Source organism: Ciconia boyciana, chromosome 6 (genome assembly GCF_034638445.1).
Source record: "Ciconia boyciana chromosome 6, ASM3463844v1, whole genome shotgun sequence".
NCBI lineage: Eukaryota > Metazoa > Chordata > Aves > Ciconiiformes > Ciconiidae > Ciconia > Ciconia boyciana.
Genome location: NC_132939.1, coordinates 5,716,771 through 5,743,168, shown reverse-complemented (window position 1 = coordinate 5,743,168; position 26,398 = coordinate 5,716,771). Strand labels below are relative to the sequence as shown.

Below are 26,398 nucleotides of genomic sequence, written 5' to 3'. Positions count from 1 at the left end.
GCACTGCTTCCCTTGCAGCCCCCCTACCTGGCAGAAGGGGAGTGAGGCTTCCACGCTAGGATCTTGGCAGACTACCTAGAATGGGTCTGTAGAAAGAAACTAAAATTGCCTTTCTTTTTCCCAGCTAGCAAGAGGTGCAAACACATGTATTGCCACCTTCTTCCTTTTCTGGCAATCCCTTCCCATGGAAATAACTATTCAAAATATTTTCCGCCATTCTAAATATAAACATTTTCATAATAAGCATTTGTCTTTTCTCATTTGGTTTTGATGCTCTTTGAGAAGTCTACTATAAACTGCCCACAGCTATGGAAGTGATCTTGCTCAAATTGCAAGATGGAAAAAAATTAGCCTTAACGAACTCCAAGATGAAATAATTTCAGCTTCAGACATAAAAATAGAGTCCGTAGAAAGTATACATAGTCTCTTTATTTGCTTGAATATCAGTAGAAAAATAGTTGCCATTTGCAAGAATTCTGTTCCTTAAAAGATAAAAAGCTTAATTCACATTGGTTATGTGCATGAGAATTGGGGAATTATGGTGTTGTGTCACTTATATTTTTAGAAGAGTTAAGCTTGTCACTGCCTACCTCACTTTCAAAAAGGGAATTTAGGTTCCTAAGTCATCAATGTGCTTATTAAAATTTTACTATAAATGGCTTTTTCAAGCGCTCAGTGGCTTTGGAGTGCGAGCGTCTCTAGGTTACATCCATATTTCTGAAAATCCTAGAAAAAAGTAAAGATGTCACGTAAGTGGACCACCTGCCTATCCTTTCATCCAGGAAGTTCAGCTGAATTGTTTTTTATTAGATTAGATTTGATTTTAGCCTTTAAAAAATTAGTGGCATAATCTGCTAAGTATTACTCGGAAGCATTTTGTACAATCAAACCTTAGCTGCTTGCCAAGGCATTTTCTAATGTAGATGTATGGCTGCTCTGAAATCTAATCTAGGAATATTCTGGACAAACAGGTACTTTGTACTTCTAAAAAAGTATGCCCTATTAATAAGACAAAGGCTTTTCAGTCTTTTCAAAGTCAGAAAAAGGAGACAGTAAGTCATGTTTTTAGATGTGGGATCATTTTGTCACTGCTGTTCCCCATTATACTGAACTGGGAAAAATACTTGGTTCTGACAACCTGCAATTAGAGATTACAATTTGCTTCTTGTCTCAGGCGGTGGTGATTTACATGGCAAAAAAAAATATTGTTTTTATTATGTTTTGTTCTGTAGAATAACCTGACCCGCGCCCTTCTTCAGGCAACACGGAACTGAGACATTGAGGGTAGATTCTCAAGGGGAGATAGGTTTATAAATTCTGTCACCCAATCCTTGGATCTAATATTTACCTAAAAAATGGATTTATAAAAGTCAGCATGCAGAAATGGCAAAACAGCTAGGTGATGGGGAAAAGCTAGCAGAGGGGATGGCCCAGATATCGTGCCTTTGAGGAACTCCCTGTCTCTCATGGCCCTCCCCGGCTTCTCTCTACTTTTAAGAAACAAGTATTAATTTCCATAAGAACTTTAATTCATTTTGCTTTTATCCCATATGAATGCCAAGAATCTACCTGAAACTAATGACAAACATTTATAATTTTTCTATGCAAAGAAGAAGAGCTTCAGAAGGAGAACTTGAGAACCACTTGTCTTGTGGTTTCCAGTGGGATACTGTCCTACTGATAGGGTTGATAGGTCCAAGTTTTATAATGTGATGAAGCTTTTTGATCTGGATTGTCCAGTAGCTAAATAAATATGCTAATGACTTTATGGAGAATTCCTCTCCTCTCTTTCAATTGGGTTGAACATGCTCAGAACATATTGTTTAGGTCCTATTGGTGAGAGAGGAAGGGGAATGTCAGTGTTATGAATCACAGTGGTTTTTAAGTGTGATGTGTCCACGGACTTATACTGGAGGATGGGGGCAGGAAGATAGAAAGGAATTCCAGCCTCAGGGTGGTCAGAAAAGCCCCTATCCACCACTCATTGATGAAGTCTAAATGAAGCCCAATAGACATCACATATTTTTCTGGTTGGGTGTTGCAGTGATAGAAGATGAAACAAAACATTGAGACAAAAAATCTTCAATTATTTCAGACACCAAGAGAATAACAAATATATTTTTTTTCAGAAGCATCTTGCTAACTGCTACTTGAAGCCTTGCTATTGCTAAAATTACTGAAACGTGATATTTTCTTTAGTCAGTGAAATGACATAGTTAAGTAATTTGTTCCTCCTTACTGTGATTGGTGTTATTTAAGTCTGAACTATATCTGAGTTACACCAGTTAAGGATTTGGCTCAGAAACTTCAATTGAATTTACACATCTTAATCCATTAAGTATAATTTAAGTTCCATATCATTAACATAAGGGGGACAAACCACATGCCACACATGAGAACATTTCTTCCTTCTTTATATATTTAGTACCAGATTTCAGCATTGGTGAGTTCTCAATTTTTTGTAGAGAAAATGGAAAGTCTGGATCAGGTTGGTACTCTACCCTTATATTTTGGGGATCTGAGATCCAGAATCAAATTCAAGTACTGACCTTTTTAAATAATGTCTTTTCTTATTTTGCATTAAATTCATTGAAGAGAAAGGACTATCCATTGGATATTGCTGTATATTGCTACAGTGCATATGTTTTCTGTGCTGTCAGTGGTGATTCCTGTGAAATGCTATTACAGCAAGAGGTTACTCTGTAAAGTTTATGATGGTAGTCTTGCTGATACAAGCAGATACTTTCTATTACATTAATGTTCCAGTTAAATAACAGATTGCCAGCCACAAACTTTATATACCTTATTCCCCATACGGGCAATATATGGGTCTCTGAGTATGGTTTTGTAGATTCATTTAGCACCTAATGCACTTTTAATGAAAGATTTTTTTCAGCATCTCTTTGTAAGGCTTGTGATGCAATGACTTTTCATAGTGCTTCATAGAAGAGGTATTTATAATTTTCAAAATAGTTATGAAAGTCAGATATGAGGTTTACTGAAGCATACTGCACTGGGGGCGGGGAGGAGGAGAAGAAGGAAAAATGAAAGCAAATTAGGTTGGGAAACCTCACATATAATCCAGTACAGCCTCATGACATTTCATCCTGCTCTTTCTGCTGAAATATATGAGCTAAGCTGATGAGCTGTTTCTGCTGGAGAGCACAGATGCAGAACTAGTCAAATATCCTTCCAGCTACGAATCTCATCAAAACCTATTTGACAAAATACCTAATCAAGGCCACTGATTTTTCACAATTCCAGAAGAATGGAAATAAGTGTGGGGAGGAATCAGTTCTCCCACACACTTATGTTGAACAGGATTCAAAAACATTTGTGTGACGGCCTGTGTTGGGCTAACCAGTATGAAGACCTACTGCTTATGTTACAAATCCATGCTTCATTTTGGGTTTAGGAAACATAGCGGAGGTGGTGGTCATGGGGAAATTTATCTGAGCAGAGCAGTCAAGAAGAAAAGAGGCAACGTGAGGGTCTTGCATCTGACTTTGGGAATCTAAACCGATACAGACAGACAGCTGTTAAACAGAAAACTAATGACTTGCTCTTCAAATGCAGACTGTAGTTAGGGTGGTTTGGAATATTAGACCATACCGTGAGCCAAAATAAGTTTAACTGGAACAACTGGTGGTAATGGTTCTCTAGCACTTTATTAAAAAACTCTTCAAAGATAGGGTTTTAATATAATTAATGTATTAGATCACATTTGTTGGTAGCAGATGGAAAGCAGCCTGTTTCTCAATCAGTTTAATTTGTGTGCTGGTGAACTAGGAGAATGCAGTAGAGGAGTGAAATATTGTTTAGGAATATATGAATTGAAAAGGTCTCAGTATTATCAAACTACCAGAACTAAAATTGGAAAGAACCAACAAATATTAATGGGATACAATATTTAAATGATTATAAATTATTATGTTTCAGGGCATATTCGTCCTGAGCTTAAGCTAGAGTTTTCTTATTGAGCCTGCTATTCAGAATTTTTAGTTAGAATTTCTTGTACCTCTTCCATCCTATTCTGTGTCAGGTAACTCATATTGACCACCACCAGGGACAGGGCATAAAACTACATGAACTGTTGGCTTGGTTCAGTAAATAATATATTTTTCCTCTCCGGCAGCAAATGCTTCCAGAGCATATGGAGTGAAATGGCAAAAAAGACAAGTGGAAAAAAATTCAGACAAAAATCTGTAGGAAGTCGCAGTTCTTCCTTTTCTATGAGATAAATTTATCATGGAAAATTCTCGTGTCTCTTTTTGTAGACCATGAGACAGCAGGTAGGTATTATTAAGATGAAATGTTTAATAGCTTCTTCCTCTATTAAGATCCTTCATAACCATCTACAGTAGGTGACAGTGCCTAATGACTATTGTTCCCAGTGGAATTTTGAACCAAGGATTTACTTAACCTATTAACTAGTGAACCCGCACTTCAGATTATACTTGCTTTGCTGGACCATGCTTAATAAGAAACCTAAAAAGTTGTACTGCTCATGACATTTTTATTATATATTTTCCCTTTTTCAGTTTTGTCTTTTTTTGTGAGCTTAAATATGCCATGAACTCACGCTTTTCCTTCTGTGTGTCAGGATCTAGACGCTGGCCCTTTGACTGCTGTTGGCTTTCAGAGAGTAGCTGCAACTGGTTATACTTGGTATGTTTCTTTTCCCTCTTCTGCCAGAGTTCGGATTTACTCAGCCTTGTCCAGATACCAAGCTAAAGTAACAATGAATTCATAACTTGGGTTTGACAGGCTTCACATTCAAGATCCAGTAATTAGATAATCCTGTGATTAAATCTCAAAAGGGATTCCACCTAGTTAAGTGCCTTATGAACTGGAAAGATTGGACAAAATGTAGGAGATGTCATTTTCCTTTAGAAGGAAGATAGTCTCACCCTACTGTTTCCCTTATATGTAGTAGCCTGTAATTGCAAAAGAATTATGTTCAGCTTTCTTTCCTGTCTTACAGAGTTGAGACCCACATGCCCCATTTTCTTGCCTATTTTAGGTGTCTGTGGTTAATGGGGTATATATGTGGGCAGTGCTTTTCAGCCATCCTGTTGAATCTGGATTGTTGAATAGAAATGAACTCAAGATGCACTAGGCCAGTAAGATAATAGGAGTACGAACATAGCTTCATGGGTAGGGCACTACATGATAGATGGATAGCTTGAGTTCTGCTCCAAGGATTCATATTTTATTCAATGCTGTTTCATCATCTCCCCTTTCAACTGTGTTTTAAAAGGAAAAGAATGGTCCCTGCTTAGCTATTTCAAAGACAGGTCACAGACCCCTTCTTTCGGGAAAGGGCTAAAAGCTGTGGATCTGCAGTAGATAAAAGCATTTTCCTGCAAAATGTGAAGCACAGAGTAGGTCAGGGTCACATTTCAAACGCATCCTTGTGCTTAGTGTTTCCTAAAACAGCTGCTTTCAAAAAGTGCCTCCTCCCCCACCTTCTCCCACAGCACAGAATAAATTCTTGAAATACATTTCTCAGGAGCGTGAGGAGGCCCAAGGAAAGATCATTGACTCCGCCTTTCCCTTTTTCCTCTGTCTTTCTCCCTGGTAACCATGTGAAAAGTGTACACTAGTTACTGTAGACTAATCATTCTGGAGGCAGAAGGCATGAGGAGGACCCAAGGCTCCAGTATGCCCTATCCTTGTGGCAGCAGCTGGTGAGGATGTTCAGTCTCTCCTGCCCCTCTCCAGCCTGCCTGGCTGTGCACTGGCTGCACCACCACTGCTGGCAGATCTCTGCTTACCCGTTGAGATAAGGTGGCAATGAAGCCAGACTGTGAGAAAACAGTTTATGCAAGAAAAAGGCCATTTTCCAAGAAATCTCTGCATGAATGGGGACAGAAGACCTGAGGTTACTGATGGAAGGCCATATGAGTCCTCTTTAGTGCAAGTTTGGCAGGAGTTTAGGTCTCTTCATCTCCAGGTAGGCAATAAGAGTCCCAGACGAGAGCTAGTGCGCAAGACCTGTTTTGCTCAAGCTTGGACGTACAAGAATTTTTATGCAGGATAGAAGTAGACAGGCTGGATGGTTATGCTAGAGGAGGGCTGGTGAAATGGAAGATGAGGTGAATAGCTAGAGCAAGCTTCAGAGGGGAAGTGTGTGAATTTGTGAGAGTGGACACAGAGAACAAGAAGTTGAAGACAAGAAGGAGGAGTGAATTACCTTGAGAGTGACCATAATACTGGTGTCTAGCCTTAGTACCACATAAGCACTTTAAGCTTCTTTGAATGCCCATTTTGAGGTACTTCACCCTCCTTGTGCACTGCTTGTGGAGCAGTGGCACCTCGGGCAGGTATGTGGAGATCTTAGGAGAGCTGGAAACTTGCAAGTGCAAGTTTGGCTGTGGAGTGCCTGACTTGCAGGTGCTTACTCTCCTTGTTAGCCTTGGTTTTGATACCATAAAAGAGGAAAAAAAAGCTCAAGGTAAAACAGAAAAAAACAGTGCTACTTTAGTAGCACACATTTTCATTGTCCGTGTGCCATCTAGTGCTGGTTGCTGTTCAACTACTGGTTACTTTCTTCAGGCTTTTGGTTCCCCTAAAACCCTTCAGCCGCTGCCCAGTGCTCCAGCCCTCCAGCCTTACAAAACCCAGTCATGGTACTTTGTAGTTGTGTTATGTGATGGAGAGCAATCTTTCTTTACATATTTTCCAAACCAACCTTGCCAAAATTAGATATTCTGCCAGCTAGCAGAGAGGATAAGGCTAACGTGTCATCTTCAGCATGATAGCTGACCTACATCTTGTAGGTAAGCAAAGAATATCCATTTAATTGACTTTATTGGTGTGTTGGGGGGCTCTGGCTGCACTGCAAATCAGTATGAGCAGTATGAGAAAATGAGTTGTAATAGTTCAACTGACATTCATGTGTGACTGTTTAGGTCATCAGGATATTCAAATGAAAACTGGGTGACTTGAAGTGTGATAAATAAGAAAAGGTTATTTCATTGAGCAAATTCTAACTTTACTGTGCTCTCAGTTAGACTTTAAATAGTTATGGTAGGAAAAAGTGCACGGTAACAGACAGTGAAGGGCAAAACTGCAGATTTCTTCTAATTTACTTCGTATCCCAAAATATTTGCATTATCACATGAAACAATGGAAGGGGATGTGATGGCCTTGCAACATTTTTATGATACTACTGAAGATATTTTCTCATAAATTTTCTTCTTATAGATGAATGTCCTCTGACAGAAGTGTAAATATATAAATTCAAATATTGATATAGATACAAGTGTAGTGATAACGAAAGTAGCTGTCAGGACTACACTGGTTTTGAAAGTTGTTAGAACTGTGGAAAGACATTTTGGTGATGACAATTGAATCCTGTCTGTCTTTTTGCATAGGGCTGGAGAACAGTCTGAAGTGATATAATTTATCTAGTTGTATCATTTAGAGAAGGATGTTGGAACATGCTGCATCTCTTTGTGTGAGCTGTGCTTTTTCTTCAGTTTTGCTCCCTTGGAGGCTCTTCCTCTTACACTGGAGGTCAGGAAAGAGGAAGGACAGTGGGAAAAGAAGCTAGAGATTTCTAACTTCTTAGTATCAGTGCATGGTAAAAGAAGCATACAACATATAGAAACTTTTTTGTCTGAATGTATGTATTTGTAAAGATTTGAAGAACATTTGAGTTTCTTGTATCCCAGTTTCCATACAGGTGTAATGTCTTTCAAACTTGGCTTGATGAAGATAGCTTCATGGCTGTAAATAAAAATACATGAAATAAGATAATGTAAAATACATGGTCCTATTACTCATAGTGTGTGGATAATGATCTGAATGAGAGAACATCAGCTCTGAAATCTGCTGTGCATGGTTCATGATTTTTTTGTGTCAGGCTTTTTACCTTTTGGGCCAGCTTTTCCTTTTAAGGTGCTGTATTTCAAGTATTCAGTAAAGTGTCGTGCAGTGAATCCCTTTCCGTTTTTTAGTTCCGTTTTAGTTTTGCATTTTTATTCACTTGCTTTCCTTCTATCTATTTATAATTTATTTTTTATCAGAAAAGTAAATGGTTGACCTCATTTCTTACTCTAATTACTAACCATTTTTGATACTAAAATTGTAAAAGGGGGGGGGGGGCACAGATTTTATGATACTTCATGAATATTTGGCCTGAAACTCAGATAACAATGGCAAGATCAAAATCCAGTTTTAACATATTTCCAGTATATTTTCAGCATGTCCTTGATCCTGTCATCTGATATTGCAGTTGTCTCCACTGAGCAGAAGGATGTCACGTCATGGTTTACATAATATACTGCCTGATCCTCTGCTTCACTTCTTTTCTGGACATGGGCAAGGCCTCTGAACCACTTAATTCTAGTTTAGGCTTTCAAAGGCATTGTGGGACTTGTAGTACCATTGTACCTCAGGTAACCTAATCTTATCTGATTCATGGACCTGAGAGAGGAAAAGTTCCCTTAGGTCATCTGGGTTTTCTCACAGTGAATACAGTATTGTCTTCTTATTTTGAAGAAGTTTTTTGTTTCAGGTGTTACAATTGCCAAGCAAAAATGCCTCTAAGCCTTCCTTTCTGAGATTATTCTGTAAATTCATGCAATTTACAATCAGGACTTTTTCTCATATTTGGCCTAAATTTTTTCCAATTTCACCTAATTTTTTTCCAATTTCAACTGCATACCTTTATTATGCCAAGTTTTACTTTTTCTTTTGAGTAAATATAAGTCCACCCATATATTAACAGTGATTTCCCCGTTCACCCTTCCCTTGCTCTTTTCCTGAATCTGATGAAATGACAACATTCTGAGGTATCGTTTCCCGCATTTTGGTCAGCCCCAGTGCAGACTTCATCCTGATAACTCCCTTGGCCTCTCTTAGGACTTGCTGCTCGATTCAAGCCAGACAGACGCTTGTTTTGCACCGTCGTGTTTTATACTTTTGAAACTGAGTCCAGCCCAGGTCTTAATTAGCAATGACATATTCCCTGAACTCTTGGTTGGTAAGCAGAAGATAAACAACTCTTGGTTGGTAAGCAGAAGATAAACAGCAGTTGCGGCATTCTTGGCTAGGAATCGTGCCCTCAATGCCTATGCTTGATATGCAGACATAGTCCCTAAGCTGCTTATCCTCATGTCCATCTGCTGAGATGGCAAAGTGCCTTCTCACAAGTTGTTTGGACTCTTGCCTTGAGGGCAGAGGTGCCAGGCAATGATCAGCAGCCTGCATGACAATGCAAGCATCATTTCTTCTAAAAGAGCAGCTCCTTTAAGCAATTACTGTAGTACAGGCTGCTACCATGGGCCTCTTAGAGCATAGTTACACCTGTTGAAAATTATATGCCAAGAAAAGAATACATGAACCATACCAGAGAGCAGTCCAACCAGTTCAGCGTCATTTTTAGCTGCCAAAGAGACAGGTTGCATTGCCGCAGGGGTATGAAAACTCATCAGTAGTTCTCAGGGTGTCAAAAAAAGATCTCAGCAGGCCAAAACTGCCTGGAGGCATATCCAAAACAGACAGTACAATGGCCCCAAGTAGCAACTGAAGCAAAATAATAGTAATAGAACCTGTGTGAGAGCTTTCCTCACAGAATCGGTAATTAAATCAAGAAAAGCAGGATAGCTTTGTGTTACCCTCTTCAAAGAAAAACAGAAGACTCTGACCTTATTCTTCCTGCTGAATAAACACCTGTGATATGGGCTATAAAGGCAAAGATACAGTAGGAAAAGAAGGTAAAATTCATTTTTCGTAGGCATAATTAGGTAACCCTACAGAGTGGTGGGACTCAGTGTAGCAGTACTAAACTACTTTGCTAGCAGAAAAATCAAAGGACAAGGAGGAAATTCTGAACATTGCTCTATGCAAGTGCAATAGAGGGGTAAGCACTTAACAAGCCTGGTTGAAGGCAAATCCATTTTCAATCTCTGTTTTGTCTCAGGAGTCCTGAACTGCCCCTCCATTTAGGGTACAGTAGCTGCATGACAGGAGGAGCAATTCTGTCAGCTAAGGTTACTAAAACCCACTTGTCTTTTGTCTTGAGATGTTTTTAGATCACCACAAGCCACTTGTTTTGGGAAGGAGTCCAGAAGCAGCTTGTGACCCATTCTGCCAGCCTCATGCTATCCAAAGGTCACATCCTCAAAGAATGAGCTAGGATTTTTTTGACCAAAACTATTTTTGGGGAAATGAAGTTTCAACAACTTTTATAAGCATCGTTCCAGTCAGCTCATGCTGTTATAAAAAATATTTTAGTGGATTTTAAATTCAAAATTACTTTTTTGTTTAACAGAATGATCAGAATGTTTTTCTTTATTTTTAAACTGCATTGCAAACCTGTTTAAATTGAACAGATTTTGGCCTGGCTAGTAATTTTTAGACTTTTAATTGCCTAGAAAGTTCATGAAATATTCATCTGAGAAAGTGTTGAAACAACATTTCATTTTTATTTTTCTTACACAGCAGAGAACTAAAAATCAGTTGTATCTGTACTGCTCAGCATTAGCCTCGAGGTAATTTTAAATCTCCTTTGAGCTGCTGGAGTGGACAAAAGGACTTGTGAAAGCCTCTGTGTGTTTCCAAGGAAGTACAATGAGCTGAAAGGCTGTTACCAGTCTGCCCTGGTTTATATGCAGCTGTCACATTCTGTCTCAGGTCCCATTGCGATTGGTGGGAGTTCTGCCATTAACTTCATTAGGACTAAGATTTGCCCTAAGCCCCAGCTGATATTTTGTGTACACCACTGGAGTTACTCTATTTTCTGCCAGCTGATCATTTGGAGTGCCAGATTAAGAGATTTTGGCAAAGACTGGTGAACAAAGGCTGCTGATTCCTTATTATGGGAAAGTTTTGTTTTTGAGACAGGTAATAGTATGCCTTTGGATTTGTACTGTGCAGCTGAGCTCAGAAACTAGTCTCTTGTGTGCTGACTCATGATGAATGCCAGAGCCTTGGATCCTTGACATCTGCAGTTAACATGATAAATGGCAAAAAAGCCTGTGAACATGTAGATAATGTAATTTAAACACAGATTGGACTTTGTGTGAACCTTTCCCTCTAATTGGAAAGAAATACAAAATGACCTCCATAACAAAAGAATATTGAACACCAAGTAAATAGCCCATTGCCTTTCTTCTGCATGCTGTCCAAAAGACTCTGGATTGATATTTCAACATCATGTCATAGTTTCATTGACTGCAGAACTAGCTTATGTGTTCATCAGGAAGCATCTTAGTCTGGAATTGTTTCAGCTGGAAAGTAGAATTTACGCTACTCACTACACAGTTTTACAGGATGTTAATCTCAAATTGTTTTGAGAAAAACAATGTGAATAATTACAGTTCTACAGTGAAATGCTAGCATCTTTATTCTACCCTTGTATCTATATGTATAAGTCTCACTGATAGCAATATAACTTCTATATGTAGACCTAGGGATAAGGTTTGGTTAACGATGTTTTCTTCTTACACAAGGTATATATTCCTGCAGGTTTTTTTGGCTGCCCATGGTGGTACAGCTGACACAGAAGCTATGCGCTGATCTCTGTGCCATCCTCTCGGGAATGATGTTGATACACGAGGAGTTGTTGCTCATGTGACTAGCACCAGTGTTCCTCTTGGGTAGTTGAAAACAGAAGGAGATTATTGTACTCTGAAAAACCTGAATCTAATCCAAAAGATAACCTTGGAGAAGGACAAAACACTTTAGGTTCTTCATTCTACGATTTTCTGTGTTAAAACCTAATGCAACTTTCATTGAAGGCAACAAGACCAATTGCATTGCTAATGGTGGGAAGAATATCAGGCTTTGGCCTTTCTACTGAGATCAACCAAAGGTATAATTTAAGGGTGACTGTGACAATGTGAGGTAGTTATGATCTACTAAGACTTCAGAAAAGCATAAAAAACATAACAGCAGCCATTGTCAGATCCATCCAGTTCAGCATCTTGTCTCTGACAGTAGCCAACAGCAGGTGTCCAGGGGAGAGTATGAAGACAGGCAGATGGTGATACTTCACAGGATTTTCTCTGATATTAAAGGAGAAACTCAAACGCCAGTGACACAGACCAAAGAGAGTCGAAAGAGTAACTATTTTCAGTCTCTCATCTCCTAGTTCGAGTTTGAAATGGCAGAACACTACAGCTCCGTATTCCATTACCACAAGCAGCTAGTTTGAAGCCTGAGCCAGGGTAAAATTATGTGCAAGGCATGCATCACACTCTACATTGTGTGAAAAGACTGCTCTGAAATGCTTTAAGATTTAGGAGGAAATTGGATGCAGATTAAAAGGCCTTTTAAACCAACAAACAGAAACATTCCCTGGGTGCCTGCTGTATTCCTTTTCAAATACACTTGACAATGAATTCCTCCTAAGTTCATATTTGTGTTTGTTTTGCTGTTTGAAATTCTGATTTCGTACAGTAATGAAATGCCGCAGTCCAGCATTTTACCCTGAAGAAAAACATTTGCCATTAAAAAGAGTATTCATAAAAATTTTACTTCCTCATGTTTTTAAGGATACTTGCTAATTAATAAGCTCCATTACTAGAAGAGTTAGTTCTTTTAAAATTAAAGCTAGTATCAAGACCTCTCTTGTTTGCTAGCTTCTCTGCAATTTACTTTTCACCATTAGGACTCAGAATGAGACAGACATTATAAGCCTTCTCTTGAGTCACAGGGCCTTTTAGCTGTAAAGAAAGCTGAAGGCAAAGAATGTGAGAAAGTGATGGCTTCTCAGTGTAAGTAAGAAAAACGGGGAGGAGGGAAGAATGTAAAGGATGATGTTTCAGCAGTGATGATACTAAGCACTCAGTCCCTACTTCCCTACTGAGCTGAGCAAGTTGTTAAGTTAAGCAAGTGCAGATCACCGCAAAAATGTCACAGGGGCGAAGCCAAAAATACCTTTTTTTTTTTGTCTGTAGGACATAGATGGAATTTAGATGTCCAGGTCTAAGAAGCAGTCCATATAACTCCTTTTCCAATACCCTTAAAACCCTAGAAATACCTACTTTCTGAATTGTAGCATTCTTCAGATTTTTGAACATAAACACTAACATGTTTGCAGAAATCCAAGAGAGAGGTGGATGCCTGGAATGCCTGCCTTGTTCTGCTATGGTCCAAAAGCAAAGTGCAAAGGTTCCCCAATTCTGTCTTAAGTCTCTGAGTGGCGTGTATAAGTGTCCGTCAGGTACAAGGTTTGCTTCAAGGTTGATGTACAATTTACTACTTTCTGTCAGGTGGGGAACTGTGTATTTTACCTGAATTTGAAGCTTGCTTACAGTATGGTTTCTGTTTTCCTTAGCTGGTGACTGGCCAATTTAAAATACACAAACAATTGTAGGAACAAAATGCAAGCCTTTTGGTTTTCTTCCTAGCTGACGGACCTGTCTTCTAGTCCACATTCGTTTTGGTTCTCTGAAGCTTGAATTTATCTTTAGTTCATCTTCTATGGAAGGGGTCAAATATGCTTTTTTCCTTCCAACTGCATTAGCCAGTGATTATGTACTCTGTGGCAGTAGATATTGACTGAAGTCCCTTCTGTTGAAGTCGTAAGTGTACTCAGGTTTCTTGTCTCCTGGATAAATGCTTTATGTTATTATTCAGTAACTGAGGTCCAGCATCTTTTTAAGTGTATTTTTTGATGAAGACCATATGAAAGTTGTAACTTTAGGATTTGAATTACTTTGGATTCAGTGACTTAGGGTATGTCTACATGAACAACTTAGCTCAGGAGTCTGTTTTTAAAGCAAATCCTCCAATAATCTCTCCTTTTACCATGCTGTGTTTTGTATCGTGGGGTAATCTCTGAACACACATTCTGGTTTCCTTTCTGATGAAATTAAAGTGGCAGATGTATTCAAGAATTGCACCTAATGTACTCTAGTCGTTAATGGGTATTCAGGTTAGAGTTCCTCTGAAGTAAAACTCTTGAAACTTGTATAGTGTAGATGTCAGTTCTCCAGCAAGAATTGTTTTGCTCTACAGATATGTTCCTGTTGTGTTGCACAACTTGTAAATGCAGACATAGCCTTATGCTGAGCTTTGACCCTCTTCTCCCTTATGTCTGTTGACGAAACCTGGGGAGGAGGAAGGAAAGAAAATCAAAGATAGCAGCAAAATATGGAAATAGGAAACAGCACTTAAGTGGTCGAAAAAGCACTGCTGACTGAGGTAGGTAAAGACATGGCTATATGACCACCTCACATGGCATGGAGAAGAGAGAGAAATAGAAAGAGAAAAAGGAAAATTATTCCCTCTTTCCATTCAATGGATTTTAAGACCTGTAAAAAATACATGGTTAAATATAATGTTTTCGGTCCAATTCAAAAGGAGAAGTGGTTAAAGCTAGCAAAAAAGATTTCCTAATGCAGCATTCACAGATGTGATTAGGGAACAGGAAACATTCAGCTCTCAAGGACTTTGATTAGTGAGAAAACCTGATTGGATTCTGGGATAGGAAGTGTCCTCCTGGTGAACCTTATAAGCAATAGCTTGGAGTCAGCTGCAATTGCTGCAAAAACAAGCTAGAGAGTTAGTACTCAGCTTAAGTAAGTAAGTAAGTAAGTAATAAATAAAGTGGGCCCCCCATGCACCCCACTATACTAGTAAAACAAAAATATGCTAAATAAGCCATATTTGTAAGTAATCAAAGATTTATGGCTCTTTTAAGTTTATTAAGGTAAATATGTAAAGGCAGAATAATTTTTCAAAAATACCTCTCTTAAATGTCATTAGAGAATTTTTTTCACTCTTCAGAAGGAATGAAAAAAGCAGTGGGACTCTTGAGAAGGAAACCAGTGAGACATTTGTGCTGTTAGTGCAATGATGCTTCTAGAAAGGGAGCTTTACCAGGCAACTACTGAGGAATCTGGGGAGACAGGTAAACAACTTGGGCTACTTAAGGTAGAACATTATAGAACATTTTTCTAGTAGGTATCCTTACTCTACTGGCTACAGATAAGTTACGTGGAAATATTCCGTAATGCTCTTAGTTGTAGGCACCGATAAAGTCAACACATAGATAGCGGGTGCTAATATCTGAAGTGTGATTTTAGCTGAAGCTCAAGGATCAATTTTCTGTCCCATTTGGAGGGCTGTGTGATTTACATGAGATATTATAAGCGTGGCCAGAATGCTTGGTTGCTCTGCCAGGAAGGAAGAACAATAGATATTTACACTGTTTTCATTTTCTTAAAGCGATCTCAAAAACATTGGGGTTTTTTCTTGGGAAAAGGAATTTAGGGTTCTGGTTATTTAGGGTTCTTCATATTAGAGTAGGATATCTAGCTACATGTCTTTTCATCTTTGTCACCTTGGTATACTTGGCTTTATCATGTTTCTCTTATCCTGTGTGTCTGCCACACTTCCTGCCCAAACTTATAGACATATTTTTGTGAGATACAACTGAAGGTGATGCTTGTGCTATCAGAAAAGGAAATTATTCCTATTTCTGAACAGACAACAGTATGCTAGTGTAAAGGAAGAAGAGGTGAAGATAATGGATATATCCAAAGGAAGGGCATTATGCTATCAAAGTGTATACAGCAATAAAAACCTACTGGGTGACACCATTTCATCTACAGAATGACACTGTTTGGTAAGCCTTGTTATCTCCCTAAAGAGTAAACACAGGTGATATACTGGATACACACAGTGTGGCTATGCTTGCAAAAATGAAAAACATAATCAGCAACAATTAAGTTGGAATAGCAGCCATCAACACAGCATCTTCATAAGACAAGCTAATGAAATAGTTAAATTCTAATAAAGATTGCATACCAGACCACAAAATATAATCCCAATTGTCTAGTCTCTGAAAAGACCAAGAACGATGATATTATTAAAGAACATCTGTCAGAGGCTTAACAAGTCTGGATCCTTTTTAGTTACTCATTAAAGCCCCATAAAATCTTAGAGAGTTTAGGAAGAAAAAACAAACTAATCCTGTGCAAATTAAAGCAGGGAATGGTAGTATGATGAAATTTATACCCTTTAATGCAGCAGTTACTGGTAGAACAACAAAAAGTCACCACTTCGGGTGTTTGGGTGGAGTAGTTCAACTTTAGGTAAAACTTTCTAAACAATTGTAGTAGAAAAGTGTTGTTACGTGGGTTCTTATGGACTACAGGTGTTCCTTACTCACTGTCAGACTTTTGCTAAGTTATTTAACAGAGCTGTGCCCACCAAAACTATGCACATAGTAAAATTCCATCTCTTAGTCTTTATCTGCAGCTTCCAATCCACAGGCTCTAATCAGAACTGAATCTGAATCATCCATGGCATTTAGACTGAATGAGAACACCACGTTCTCTGACTTTTGAGAGGGACAGACAACATCCTGCATTGCAGAAGCTTTTTATCTGGAGAATGTTGTAGATGTCTGAATTGTAATTTTGTGTGAGAACAGATTAACACAGATAACAAGGTGATTTTTGCAATTCGTCAATGTTAGCCAAAAGGGAAGAAACAAAATGTGTTCTTTAACTGTGAAAGCATAGGTTACTACCCAGTGAATTATAAGTTCTGCTAGTTTGGGCTGCAAAATGAATGGTCCTCGTCAGTAGGAAGAGAAATATTTTATTCTTAACAGAAGTGTTCAGGGAAAGAATTTTCTGAACCTTGACTTATACTTTGAGAAATCCACTGCTTTTTATCCCATTAAGAAATAACTGTGAGTCAATAATCTTGTTTCTGCATCTTGTATTAATTCAAAATAAGATAATTTGGAGGCCAATAAGTGATATCAATTTTTCATTTGCTTCAGGTGAATTTGGAAAATATTAGAGGACAAGAATTTTAAAACCCCTTAGTCATTTGGTAAAGCATGAATGGTGGATTTTTTTGGTTATTTTCCTCTGTGTCCTGCAATTCTGATGTTGCATGCTTAAAGAGCAGGCAGACGCTGTCAGAGCCAGGATAGGGCTTGGGCAGGCATGGCTCACGGGGAGATAACAGCGAGGCAGAGTTGTGACTCTTCTGGGCAGGGTTTGATCCTGAAGTTTGACCTGAATGGCACTGTCAGCATTTGGTTTCAGATGTCCAATTCTAAATTACTTTCTTTCTTACAATGAAATATCCATCAGTCTAAAGCCAAAATGTAATTTCGAAGATGAAAAATAACACAGTAAATAGTTAAGTCACTGTAGCAGCCACACCAAGCAAGATAATGAGATTCCACTGAGCTGGTATGAGATATGAAATGCTTTTCCATTTTTCGCTCTTGTGTTGTCTGGATATGCATCAGGAAGGAAACCCTGCAGTTGCATGAGTTGCCTTCCCAAAGAGAAGTGTAAAGGAGGGAAGGTGGGAACTTCCATTTTAAAGAAGCAGTGACTCTTCAAAGAGGAGTCTGGAGCTGCTCCATGGTGCTCTGTCCTACCCACCTCTAGTCCTTTTCTCTGTGCTGGGGAAGCCAGTGTTCTTGCTGATGCTGCCCAGTTACAGATTTTGAGTATTTCTAGTGTCAATAATGTGGATTCCAGTTTGCTCCTAGTCCAACTTGCTTAAATTGCCTCTTGTTCCCAGACAAATCAACCCTCTGAGATGGAAGTGGGATGTTCTTGGGATGGTTCATTTTAGGGCCTACCTTCCTGAAGACAGTATACACGAGGGAGTCAATGTTGGCACTTTCTACCCTCTGCAGTCCCCCAGTGCTCTCCCAGCAGTTCTTCAGCATATCTCTGTGTCTTCTTCTCTTGTCAGAGCATTTTACATTCACCTTCACACCCACTCTATGAAAGCAAAACCCTGGATTGCTGCAACACAGCCCTTACTATTTTATTTTTTTAAGTACCAGAGGTGAGGAATCTCAGTATCCTACTATTACCTAGTAAACAGGCATAATGTGGGATACTGTGTTTTGATATTTCCAGTCTCCATAGACAATTTAACAGGTAGCCTGTGACTACTCATTCACTCATTCTGTTTTCTTCATAGGGGTATTTGAGTGTCCTTTAACACAGACATATAAATCTAGAGGGTTTGTGTACTGAGGGCATCTTCCCCAGCATTCGATGTGGAAGAATCACATTATTGTCTACAGAGATTCTGTGAGACTTCAACCATAGTGCTTTCTTTTGGAAGCCTGTCATATCTTTTTACATGAGAAAATCAAATTGCTTCCTTATTCAGAGTGATGACAGCAGGAGCTACCAGTAGCTGGATAATTCGTGTTAATTCATTAGGTGATGCTTTCCTTCTTTCTTTCTTACCTCTCTGAGATGAACATTGGATGAAACGGTTTCTTAGGGCATGAGTGGATCCTACCTATAGGTAAAAGAAATTTCCTCAGCCTGGGTTCCTAGTACCGTGATGCACGGTAACAATGCAGTTTAAATCTCTGAAGCATTAATGTGATCAATCATTCAACCATACACAGAATTGCCTCTTGTCTCAGCATGTGAAAAAATATCTATTCAGTCTGAAAGCCTTCTAACCCAATATACTTTCTGCTTAGCCCAGATCAAAAATGGAACAAGACCTTGTAGAAAGCATTCTGCCAGCAGCCCACTGTTTGTGACACGAAAGGTCTAGACTAAGCAGGTTTCCTAGCAAATGGAAATTTGGCATGGAAGATGTACATCTTGGTGTGACTGTAGGTCATATAAAAGTTTATAGCAGTCACATGGTTCTAGCAAGATGCTCAAGTTAGCAAATGGAGTTCTTCAGATTTATCTATAAAGCATTTAAAGGATAGCCCCATACTAAATGTATTACAGCAAGCTAATTTTGATAAGAGTGATAAGGGTTGCATTCAAAGAAAGAACTTGCAGTGCTGAAGAGAGATGCAGACCACCAAATGATGAGGTTACTGCTGTGTTATGATCATCAAAAAACATCTGGGAGTCAAAATCACCTCTCTGCTGTGGATCATAGAAACTAAACAGTTGTATAGCCTCCTGCATTCAGAAAGCCTAATACTACTTTTGGGTAGTATTAACTGCTGGTTAAACACCAGGTGGTCATCCTGGTGGTAGGTGAAAATATCTTCTAATCCCTTAGTAAACTTATGTTATGTCATATAAGATTTGATTCTTTAATGAAATTATTTGAGAACACTGGCTTGAAGATGTTCCAGAAGAACAAATTTCAGTATAATCCTTATCATCCTCTGCTCCCCTTTTAATTGCTACATTTTAACATAATCTCTTGGCAATCTGAGGAAAATCTGTGTGTAGCAGCTTCACTCTTGTTCTCCCTGCTCAATAGTCTTGGTCCCATGTTGTAAAATGTATATATTTGTATGTACATATAAAACAAACTCATTTTTTCTTGTCTTCCTTTCTGAGTCTTTTGGTACAAGAGCAGCCCCCAGGGAGCGCGAGTGACCAGGAGCGTGGTGACCAGGATGGGCAAACAGGGCGTGGCGCGTCAGAAGGGCGTGGCGCGTCAGTTTGCGCGGCAGTTCGCGCAGGCAGGGCGTGTGGGGAAGGCGAAGTCACCCTAGCAGCTCAAGAGGAACTGTGAAAAGTGAGTTCATTCGGTTGTCCCCATCCTGCAGAAGAACTAAGCTATGGTATTCACTCGTCAGAAAGCGATGCCCTCTGTGCTCACCGGAGTGGATGCGGCTACCCAGACAGAGCTCCCACAAAAACATGCAGCCACCCAGGTCTCAGGCTGCAGGGAGTGCCTGGGCCTGTCACTGTTCACGCATGGCAGCCGTGCAGACAGCTGTGTGAGGTGCGACCAGGTGGATGATTTGCTCTGCATGGTGGCAGAGCTGCGGGAGGAGGTAGAAAGGTTAAGGAGCATCAGGGAGGCTGAGAAAGAGATAGACTGGTGGTGCCATGCTCTGCCCCCCCTGAGACAGGAACAGGAGCAGCAGCAGCCACCAGTAGGAACCCACAATCAAGGGGATCCTGTACACCCCCCCACCGGGCTGAAGGCAGCAGCTCAAAGGAAGAGAGTGAAGGGAGGCAAGTCCACGCTCGTGGCGGCAGGCGAAGGCCCTCCTTGCCCACCTCGCCTCCCCAGGTGCCTCTGTACAACAGGTATGAGGCCCTGGAGGTGGAAGGCCAGTCAATGGAGGATGGGGATGATGGTCCATCTACACCAGAGGTGTTGCCCAGGTCAGAAGAACGTACCTCTCATATTAACACCACCTCCACAAGGAAGAGAAGACGTGTTATAGTTGTGGGTGACTCCCTTCTGAGGGGAACCGAGGGTCCAAAATGCCAGACGGACCCTCCTCTTAGGGAAGTCTGCTGCCTCCCTGGGGCCGGGTGAAGGATGTCACGAGGATACTCCCTAGCCTGGTACGGCCCTCGGACTATTATCCCCTACTGCTCTTCCATGTGGGGGGCGATGAAGCTGCAACACGAGGTCCTAGGGCAATCAAAAGAGACTTCAGGGCCTTGGGACGGCTAGTAAGGGACTCTGGAGCACAGGTCATTTTCTCCTCTCTCCTTCCAGTTGTGGGCAGTGACACTAGAAGGAACAGAGGCACCCAATCTATTAACTCATGGCTCCGTGGCTGGTGTCATTGCCACCGATTTGGTTTTTTTGATAATGGGATGGCCTACACAGCACCAGGTTTGCTGGCATCTGATGGGATTCATCTTTCTCAAAGGGAAAGAGAATCTTTGCTCAGGAGCTTGCAGGGCTCATGGACAGAGCTTTAAACTAGACTCGAAGGGGGAGGGGGACAATATCAGGCTTGCCCAAGAGAAGCTGAGGGACGACGTGCCACGGTTAGAGGGAGCGGGTGCCAGTGAGGGCACTCGGCCTGTGTCTCTGAGATGTGCAGGGTACGCTGGGGCACAGCTGAAGTCGAACAGAGTTGAGCTAGGGGATACTGAGGCAATAGGAGCCAAGGGGGAAACGCCACTGAAACACCTCAAAGCACACAAGGGTTGTTCTTCTATGAAGGAGACACGGACGACAGCCCAGCTGAAGTGCCTCTACACCAATGCACGCAGCATGGGCAACAAGCAGGAGGAGTTGGAAGCCATTGTACACCAGGAAAACTATGATATGGTTGCCATCACGGAAACGTGGTGGGATGACTCGGACAACTGGAGTGTGGCGATGGCTGGCTATAAACTCTTCAGGAGGGATAGGCGAGGCAGGAGAGGTGGTGGGGTAGTCCTGTACGTTAGGGAGTGTCTGGATAGTTTAGAGCTTGATGATGGTGATGATAGGATGGAGTGTCTCTGGGTAAGAATCAGGGGGGAGGCCAACAAGGCAGATATTGTGGTGGGAGGCTGTTACAGACCACCCAACCAGGATGAGAAGACAGACGAACTATTCTATAAGCATCTGGGAGAAGCCTCACGATTGCTAGCCCTTGTTCTTGTGGGGGACTTCAACCTGCCGGATGTCTGCTGGAAATACAATACAGCAGAGAGGAAACAGTCTAGGAGGTTCCTAGAGCATGTGGCAGATAACTTCCTGAGACAGCTGGTGAGTGAGCCAACTAGGGAAGGTGCCCCACTGGACCTCTTGTTCATGAACAGAGAAGGACTTATGAGCCATGTGATGGCTGGAGGCCATCTTGGGCAGAGTGATCACGAAATGATAGAGTTTTTGATACTTAGAGAAGCAGCAAGGGGGGTCAGCAAAACTGCCACCTTAGACTTCTGGAGGGCAGACTTCGGCCTGTTTAGGAGACTGGTTGACAGAGTCCCCTGGGAGGCAGCCCTAAAGGGCAAAGGAGTCCAGGAAGGCTGGACATTCTTTAAGGAGGAAGTCCTAAAGGCACAAGAGCAGGCTGTCCCCAGGTGTCGAAAGACGAGCTGGCGGGGAAGACAACCGGCCTGGCTGAACAGAGAGCTTTGGCTCGAACTCAGGAAAAAAAGGAGAGTCTATGACCTCTGGAAGAAGGGGCAGGCAACTCAGGAGGACTACAAAGGTGTAGCAAGGTTGTGCAGGGAGAAAATTAGAAGGGCCAAAGCTGAGCTAGAGCTCAATCTGGCTGCTGCTGTAAAAGACAACAAAAAATACTACTTCAAATACATTAGCAGCAAAAGGAGAGCTAAGGAGAATCTCCAGCCCCCAGTAGACGGGGGAGGGAACACAGTGACCAAGGATGAGGAGAAGGCTGAGGTACTTAATGCCTTATAATAATAGTAGGGCTTTATAATAATAGTAGGGCCAATTGTTCTCTGGGTACCCAGCCCCCTGAGTCAGAAGATAGGGACGGGGACCAGAATGGAGCCCCCATAATCCAGGGGGAAATGGTTAGTGACCTGCTGCACCACTTGGACACTCACAAGTCTATGGGGCCTGATGAGATCCACCCGAGAGTACTGAAGGAACTGGCAGATGGGCTCACCAAGCCCCTTTCCATCATTTACCAGCAGTCCTGGCTAACTGGGGAGGTCCCAGTTGACTGGAGATTAGCAAATGTGACACCCGTCTTCAAGAAGGGCCGGAAAGAGGACCTGGGGAGCTACAGGCCTGTCAGCTTGACCTCGGTACTGGGGAAGCTGATGGAGCAGATCACTCTGAGTGCCATCACACGGCATGTAGAGGATAACCAAGGGATCAAGCCCAGCCAGCATGGATTTAGGAAAGGCAGGTCCTGCTTGACCAACCTGATCTCCTTCTATAATAAGGTGACCCGCCTAGTAGATGAGGGAAAGGCTGTGGATGTTGTCTATCTAGACTTCAGTAAAGCCCTTGACATGGTTTCCCACAGCATTCTCCTGGAGAAACTGGCTGCTCATGGCTTGGACGGGTGTACTCTTCACTGGGTAAAGAACTGGCTGGATGTCTGGGCCCAAAGAGTGGTGGTGAACGGAGTTAAATCCAGTTGGCGGCTGGTCACAAGTGGTGTTCCCCAGGGCTCGGTGCTGGGGCCAGTCCTGTTTAATATCTTTATCAATGATCTGGACGAGGGGATTGAGTGCACCCTCAGTAAGGTTGCAGATGACACCAAGTTGTGCAGGAGTGTTGATCTGCTTGAGGGGAGGAAGGCTCTGCAGAGGGACCTGCACAGGCTGGATCCATGGGCCAAGGTCAATTGTATGAGGTTCAACAAGGCCAAGTGCAAGGCCCTGCACTTCGGCCACAGCAACCCCATGCAACGCTACAGGCTTGGGGAAGAGCAGCTGGAAAGCTGCCCGGCAGAGAAGGATGTGGGGGTGGCCAACAGCATCCTGGCTTATATCAGGAATAGTGTGGCCAGCAGGACTAGGGAAGTGATCGTGCCCCTGTACTCGGCACTGGTGAGGCCGCACCTCGAATACTGTGTTCAGTTTTGGGCCCCTCACTACAAGAGAGACATTGAGGGGCTGGAGCGTGTCCAGAGAAGGGCAACGAAGCTGGGGAAGGGTCTGGAGCACAAGTCTGATGAGGACTGGCTGAGGGAACTGGGGTTGTTTAGCCTGAAGAAAAGGAGGCTGAGGGGAGACCTTATTGTTCTCTACAACTACCTGAAAGGAGGTTGTAGAGAGGTGGGGGTCGGTCTCTTCTCCCAGGTAACAAGTGATAGGACGAGAGGAAATGGCCTCAAGTTGCGCCAGGGGAGGTTTAGATTGGATATTAGGAAATTTTACTTCACCAAAAGGGTTATCAAGCATTGGAACAGGCTGTCCAGGGAAGTGGTTGAGTCACCATCCCTGGAAGTATTTAAAAGGCATTTGGATGAGGTGCTTAGGGACATGATATAGTGGTGGTCTTGGTAGTGTTAGCTTTACGGTTGGACTCGATGATCTTAAAGGTCTTTTCCAACCTATACGATTCTGTGATTCTGTGAGTCTTTGCCTCACATCAGCCTCAGCTGAGCTCTAGGAATAATATATATTAGTCAATTGTCGCAGTTGAATCAGCAGGGAGAATATATCTAGGTTTAGAAGTGTGTTGTATAGTGAATTTGTATTTCTTTGATGACAGAGTGGCAAATTAAAAGGTGTGGAGAAAATGAAATTTAGAACATACAGCAACATTAATGTAGGTTCGGTTTGAAAAACTAAGCTATGTGAATGTTCCTTCAAGTGCCATAATTAATAGCAGCTTACATTTATATAGCACTTTTCATCCTGAAGCACTGTCATGCATACACACGATACATGCAGGAATTATTAGCCATCTCTGGAATGAAGAGTTGGTTGAGGGCCTTCCTGGAGTGCCGAGAAGAGGAGGTATTTTCATTCCATAATTTCAGCCTTAATAAAAAAGGCTGTGACATTTTTGACTTAAAGGGAGTGCTTTTGAAAACTTGGTGCTTAATGGGGGCTCAAATCGGAAGGTTTTTTGTTACTGTTGTTTATTTTCTTATTTTATATTTAGATAAGTCAGCAGCAGGGAATCTCATCCAAATATCAGTGCACAATACAGACTTCTTCATTCTGCAGAGAACAAAGGGCTGGGTAAATACTGCAATAAACATTCAGGCTTATGTTCCCATAAAAACTCAGTATTTAGCCTACAAGGTCAGCAAAAATGGCCATGTGTTAACTGTATATCTTTCTGTGTGTTTTGGCTAATGAGAGTGACAAATGAACAGGAAGAAGAGGGGAGGAGAACAAAATTTACTACACCAAAAAGTTGTATCAAGTGTTAAGTACATAGAGCTGTTGTATTCGTGGAAAACTTTATACTAGGACATAAGAATTAAGACCCATCAGTTAAGGTTTGAGAGCCATAAGAACACAGGACTAAAGGGACAACTATGTGACCGAGTCTCATTGTCTCTACTAATAGACAGCAGTGGATAAGATGTTGTCTGGAAAGGCCTTCCTTGTATACAACAAGAAACAATATACTTGCCATCACCTTAAACCAGTTAGATTTTCAGTAGGAAAGTGTAAGCCTGTGTGGTGGGTTGACCCTGGCAGGTGCCCACCAAAGCCCCTCCTCAGCTGGATGGGAGAGAAAATATAATGAAAGGCTCATGAGTCGAGATAAGGGCAGGGAGAGATCACTCACCAGTTACCCTCATGGGCAAAACAAACTCAACTTGGGGAAATTAGTTTAATTTATTACCAATCAAATCAGAGTAAGGTAATGAGAAATAAAACCAAATCTTAAAAACACCTTCCCCCCACCCCTCCCTTCTTTCCATCCTTAACTTCACTCCTGAATTCTCTACCTCCTACCCCACCAGCAGCACAGGGGGACGGGAATGGGGGTTGTGGTCAGTTCATCACACGTTGTCTCTGCCGCTCCTTCTTCCTCAGGGGGAGGACTCCTCACACTCTTCCCCTGCTCCAGTGTGGGTTCCCTCCCACGGGAGACAGTCCTCCATGAACTGCTCCAACGTGAGTCCTTCCCACAGGCTGCAGTTCTTCACAAACTGCTCCAGTGTGGGTCCCTTCCATGGGGTGCAGTCCTTCAGGAACAGACTGGAACAGTCCTGCCAGCAAACCTGCTCCAGTGTGGGCTCCTCTCTCCGTGTGTCCACAGGTCCTGCCAGGAGCCTGCTCCAGCGCAGGCTTCCCATGGGGTCACAGCCTCCTTTGGGGCACATCCACCTGCTCTGGTGTGGGGTCCTCTATGGGCTGCAGGTGGAGATCTGCTCCACCGTGGACCTCCATGCAGGGGGACAGCCTGCCTCACCATGGTCTTCACCACAGGCTGCAGGGGAATCTCTGCTCCAGCGCCTGGAGCACCTCCTCCCCCTCCTTCTTCACTGACCTTGGTGTCTGCAGAGTTGTTTCTCTCACATATTCTCACTCCTCTCTCCGGCTGCAATTGCCAAGTTTTTTTCCCCCCCTTCTTAAATACATTATCACAGAGGTGCTACCACCATCGCTGATGGGCTTGGTCTTGGCCAGCAGCAGGTCCATCTTGGAGATGGCTGGCATTAGCTTTATGGACGTAGGGGAAGCTTCTAGCAGCTTCTCACAGAAGCCACCCCTGTAGCCCCCCCACTACCACAACCTTGCCACGCAAACCCAATACAGCCTGAAAATCAGGCACAGGAAGAGAGGAGAGGGAAAAAGAGGCATTCTAGCCCCCTTCCTAGGGTTTAGCACTGACATGGAATATATTGGGTGAAATACTCAGATAACTCTGTTGATGGCACTAGCATTCATTCATTGCTAGATTCAATGAAAATCTGTAAGGCTCTGTTTACTTTTGGAACAGTTTCTGGCATTTACCAAGGCTGCAAGGATGTTGTACAAAACCCTCAGTGAAACAGCATTCTGGCAGCAGTGTTGCATAGCCCACCTCTTTCAGAAAGAATCATAAACCAGGCTCCCAAAAAGAGGCCTGAAAAATAAGATGTATTTTGTGACTTTTCAGACTCTATATGTCCTCAGATAAACATTTGCACGAGGAACTATGAGAAAAAACATCAGATATATCAAAACAGTCAATAATCTCAAGAATTCACAAAGCTGTATGAGTACTCTGGTTGTTGGAAGATGACAACATAGTCTTGCAGATCTACTCTACCTTTTTACATGGGACCAGGAAAAACATAAAGCAACAAAGGCAGTTTCTAGGAGGATGATGAAAGGGA

The 26,398-nt window shown here is 41.9% G+C and overlaps 1 long non-coding RNA gene across 1 annotated transcript in view; it reads left to right on the top strand.

Moving 5' to 3' along the window:
- Positions 1-4,143: 4,143 nt before the first annotated feature.
- Positions 4,144-26,398, top strand: part of LOC140653688 (uncharacterized) — a 40,458-nt gene continuing 18,203 nt past the window's right edge. The window contains exons 1-2 of the long non-coding RNA XR_012043187.1: positions 4,144-4,292; positions 4,604-4,668. This is a non-coding gene — a long non-coding RNA (uncharacterized lncRNA). The remainder of the gene's footprint in view (positions 4,293-4,603; positions 4,669-26,398) is intronic.